Genomic DNA, 5398 nt, shown 5'->3' on the forward strand with positions numbered 1-5398 from the left:
CAGCTCCCTCGACTCCGCCCACTAGTAGTAGAGGCTCTCATGTTTTGAACTCGCAGCGTGAGGGATGGTTACCGAGGAATCATGATGGTAACCGAGTAATGATAAGGGGAGATCTTTCCGAGTTAAGCAACACCAACGTATGATACAGTATCCCAATGGGGACTTTGTTCGAATGATAATGGCAATTATGGGTGGTCAAAGTCTTGTCTTACTTGCCTGATTAGAATTTCAGGCAATCATAAACGGTGTCTTATGGCCAGTTTCCATAGCCATAAAAATCGCATAATAATTTCATTTACAACCCACAAAACTATAGGCAGGTTATTGAGAAGCAATGACTAAATCAAACAAAATAAGACCATTTCACGTGTATTTTGTTTTATGTTGCCCCCTTGTGGAGGTCCACCATCAGAAGAAAAATAAATAATAATAACATTAAACTCTCTTGCTTTAGTACATTCTAACAACACGTACAACGTTGTGCCTATGGAATAAATACATTATAGCAATGCACTATATAGGATCAACAATAGATACATCGTTTTTAATCCTAAACCTGTTATGATCTGACTTAAGCCACTGAATGCACAGGTTAGCACAACCCTGTCCTATCGCGGCAGTGTGGGAAATGGGAATGGGTGTAGGTTCTCCATCGCTGTCTACTCTGAAGACCATTTGTGCTGGGATGCATTGCATGGCAAATTCAAGCACAACAATTTTCTAATGTGGACTGAAGGGGTGTACGTGGACAGAAGGTACGTGGAGAAGGTTGCTCTGATTCTGTGCAGCTATGTTTAAATAAACAAAGCTATGTATTAACATAAATGATACAAAAACAAAACAAAAACACACACACACACACACACACACACACACACACACACACACACACACACACACACACACACACACACACACACACACACACACACACACACACACACACACACACACACCTATCTTGGACACCAGCAAAATGTTAAGGAAACACTTGGCCTATGTGTGGAGAGAGAATGATGGAGCGTATTAAAATGTCAAATTCCACAACCGTCCAACACCTAAACACCCATAAATATATACATCCAGGAGTCAGGTCTTGATTTAGTCGTGTGAGTGCCCCCTCCGGACCCTAAAGTGAATAGAGTAGTCAGGTAGTCGTCTCAGAGGCCTCTCGTTACACAGCCAGTGTGATTTCCCTATATGTCCACCAGATGGCAGCAGCAGCACGGTCTCGAAGCGAGCAACACAGCAGACACAAGCCATGCTCTGCCCTGGATCCGACAGGTTTTTTAATACAGCACCGTTTACGGTGCATTGAATTTGGCAACCTCCAGCTGCCCTCTGAATTGTTTTTAAGCCGTCATTTATCATATTACTACAAGAAGTGACTTCATCCTTTGAAAGCGTGTATGACGCCAATGATAACGATATGTAGATGGTGACAGTGCAGTTCCTGCGGCAGACACGCATACGTTTAAACCCGCGGCACTACGTCACCATCATTTCACCGCAGCCAACGCTTAAGTTCAAAATCATTTGCATCGTAGCGGCTTGTCCGCTGCAGCCATCTCGTCCAGATATTTAGTTCTCTAATCTCTCCCTTAATAAATCACGATCATGATCATTGAAATTATTATTTTTATGATTATTATTATCATCATCACTATTATTATTGTATATATTATTATATTATTATTATTATTATTATTATTATAAGGCTTATTTGGCCAATTACTCATACTTTAAAATGTTTTTGAACAAAATGTGTCTGCCATGGAAACTTGCATTGTCCAGTTTAAACGTCATGGAGAAGAACGTGTTATGAAAACAAGCATCTCCAATGGACTTGTTCATCGTAAACTATACTTCAAGTCGTTCACATAGGCCTAGTTCATATTTTCCACATCTGTTCATTTAAGTTGACAGGTGTTGCAGTGTTCGATACAACAGCTCACGTACGTCGTCTTGATTTCATGTCTGATGGGAGGATTGGTGCTCTGAGCGGGGATAAGGATATATGTGCGGTGTTAAATGTTCGAGATGTGAGGACGCTATTAAAAGAAGACCGTAGACCTGCCCCACACCTGGAAACACAGCCCCCTGAATACTATATTTAATACTGACAGCTGAGTTAGTTGCCTCCTTAATTAGAATGGGGGGCTGGGAGAGAGAAAGAGAGACAGAGAGAGAGACATAGAGAGAGACAGAGAGAGAGTGAGAGAGACAGAGAGAGACATAGAGAGAGACAGAGAGAGAGAGAGAGAGAGAGAGAGAGAGAGAGAGAGAGAGAGAGAGAGAGAGAGAGAGAGAGAGAGAGAGAGAGAGAGAGAGAGAGAGAGAGAGAGAGAGAGAGAGAGAGAGAGAAACGAGAGACAGAAAGACAGAGAGAGAGAGAGAGAGAGAGAGAGAGAGAGAGAGAGAGAGAGAGAGAGAGAGAGAGAGAGAGAGAGAGAGAGAGCGAGAGAGAGAGAGAGACAGAGACAGAGACAGAGAGAGAGACAGAGAGAGAACAAGAGAGAGTGAAATAGGGAGAGAGAGAATGAAAGAAAAAGAGCTAGAGCAAAAGAGAGAGAAAGACAGGTAGAGATAGATAAAAAAAAGAGGGAGACAGGACGAAACAGAGAGGGAGAGAGAAAGCTGGGGGGGTGAGAGGGAGACACAGCTGTGGAATTTTCCAAACATCCCCTCCATACTCCTCTGGTAGAGCAAGCAATAAAAGAATCCAGTTATCGTCAGTCTGACAGCCATTATGTTGCTCCTCTTTCATTCTGTCACACTGGTCCCATCGTAATTATAACTCCTGCCTCATCCCACAAATGTCTTCTCTCTGCCAAATAGAGTGTGTGTGAGTGAGTGTGTGTGCTTATGTGTGTTAGTGTTTGTGTGTGTGTGTATGTGTGTGTGTGTGTGTGTGTGTGTGTGTGTGTGTGTGTGTGCGTGTGTGTGTGTGTGTGTGTGTGTGTGTGTGTGTGTGTGTGTGTGTGTGTGTATGTGTGTCTGTTTGGTTCTGTGCCTGTGCGTGTATGTTTTTCAGATTATGCATGTGTACAAGCGTGTATATGTTCATGTTGTGTCTGCGTGTGCATGTGTGAGCCTGGCTGTCTGCGTGTTTGTGTGTGTGTGTGTGTGTGTGTGTTTGTGTGTGTGTGTGTGTGTGTGTGTGTTTCTGTCTGTCTGTGAATTTGTGTGTGTGTGTCTGTCTGTCTCTGAATTTGTGTGTGTGTTTGTATGTGTGTGTGTGTGTGTGTTTGCATGTGTGTGTGTGTGTGTGTGTGTGTGTGTGTGTGTGTGTGTGTGTGTGTGTGTGTGTGTGTGTGTGTGTGCGTGTGTGCGTGTGTGTGTGTGTGTGTGTTGAAGAGGGAGAGTCTCAGTGAGAGGAGACAGCACAGAAAGGCAGATTAATCCCTTGAGTCTGGGGCAAAGCTGTTTATTGGGTTCACGTGCGTTGCGGTCGGCCATACTGTCAGTTGTGTTTGGGATTGAACTGCTCTCAGGCCATCATATCACCATCTCAAAGGGGGGGGGTAACGTTTCACCACGAAATACAACAAAGGCATCAGTACACTCTGTGTGTGTGTGCTTGTGTGTGCTTGTGTCTGCGTATGTGCGGGCTTACGCACGTCAAAAGGCGTGCGTGCATATGTGTGTACGTGTGGTTGTCCATGTGTATGAGTGAGTGCAAATATTTTCCCGACCACAGCATTTAGGCACCAGATACTGTATCTCAGATTAGCGGTGTAGCTACAGCAACCCGATCATCCATTCGTGTTATTGTAAACGATACAACCCTAATGTCATTTACTGCTCATAGAAATCAAATTGAATCTTCTGTTTCCATTGTTCCAGTCGTCGGGTCGAGTCATTCTATTTTGTATTTTTATTTTTTCAACCGCTCTCTTACATCATCATATTCCTCCTATTATTAAAACACAGGTTGTTTATTCATTCGCTGTCTCTTAATAACCTGTCTTGGTTGGGGAGACGCATTAGTGAGAAAAGCAGACGTCAAGGAAACTGTGAATCATTTGTTATGGTATACATATAATTTGGGATTGTGTACGTATGGTTTGTAATGGTATACATCGAGACCATGCAGTGTCTGAATTGATGGGTTACACAGGTATAAGAGGATTCACCATGCTTCTCAAGCTCCGAGGCAAAGTGTGGCACGCCTCATTGGTTACAATACACAACAGGCACAAGCGTCAATCTGTCCTCAATCGCGTCACGCTAGTTACGATTGGTTCTCAACGAGCCTTGAAAGGACAACGCTCCGGGAAAAACAAGAGTATAATACAATTGAAAAGCAGCATGGGAGACCATCAGAATCTGTCGACAGCTTGTGTAGATCTTCTCTCCCTTTGTCATCACAAACAAGGTAGTACATGGCCACACGCAGCTCTAATTGACAAATACCCCAACTCACAGCGTTTAGCGTTACAGTCCGGCGCCCCCCCCCCCTGGCCTGAGGCCTTCTGCCACTTATGAGCTGTCCTGTCAGTGCCGGTGCTTGGGTGGTGAGAGGAACCGGATCAACGTCTACTGGGAGTGTGTAAAACGGTTTATTGGGCGGATGAAGCAGGCGAGAGAGAGCAGGCGAAGGGGCGTCTTGAATAGATCCTCCATATGGCAGCTTTATAATGAATCTCTCTCTCTCTCTCTCTCTCTCTCTCTCTCTCTCTCTCTCTCTCTCTCTCTCTCTCTCTCTCTCTCTCTCTCGCTCTCATGTTCTCTGTCTACCACTGTCTCTCTCTCTCTCTCTCTCTCTCTCTCTCTCTCTCTCTCTCTCTCTCTCTCTCCTTCTTGTTCAGGTCCATTCCCATGATGTCGCTCTAATGGGGCATATTGTTTTCCCGGTGATGAAATGCTGGGTTGTTTTGTAGGAGCTCCCATCCTGTGATGTGTGATCGTTTCACTGCAGTGTTGAGGGTCCTAGGGCCCCCCCCGTTGCAGCGGGGGCCGGGCCCTGGGTTGGGGGGGGGGGGGGGGGGTAACGGCCCTCCCCATGGGGTGTCCTTATGACGGAGCCCCCGCTCTGGGAAGCATGTTGTCACACGGGGGTCGGCGCGGTTGAGGCCCAAGGACACTTTGTCTCTTCTGCCCGAACGGATTCAGGTGAATGTCAATCTTTTCGTTTGGCTCTCCGGAGGACGACGACGACAACAACAACAACAACAACAAAAACAACAACAACAACAACAACAACGGTAACGCTCTCCAGTGCCTCCCTTCTCCCAGTGTTTACGAACATTTAACACAGCAATGAAATAAAGAGAAGCTCAGGAACGTTCCCGGGGCCATGCAGCGCTGTTTGGTTGGGGGGGGGGGGGGGGGGGGGGGGGGGGGGGGGGGGGGGGGGGGGGGGGGGGGGGGGGGGGGGGGGGGGGGGGGGGGGGGG

General features: G+C 46.2%; 1 long non-coding RNA gene across 1 annotated transcript in view; it reads right to left on the reverse strand.

Moving 5' to 3' along the window:
• Nucleotides 1-914: 914 nt before the first annotated feature.
• Nucleotides 915-5398, reverse strand: part of LOC115533194 (uncharacterized) — a 24798-nt gene continuing 20314 nt past the window's right edge. Inside the window, exon 2 of the long non-coding RNA XR_003974154.1 lies at nucleotides 915-956. This is a non-coding gene — a long non-coding RNA (uncharacterized LOC115533194). The remainder of the gene's footprint in view (nucleotides 957-5398) is intronic.

The sequence above is a fragment of the Gadus morhua genome, chromosome 20 (genome assembly GCF_902167405.1).
Source record: "Gadus morhua chromosome 20, gadMor3.0, whole genome shotgun sequence".
NCBI classification, from domain to species: domain Eukaryota; kingdom Metazoa; phylum Chordata; class Actinopteri; order Gadiformes; family Gadidae; genus Gadus; species Gadus morhua.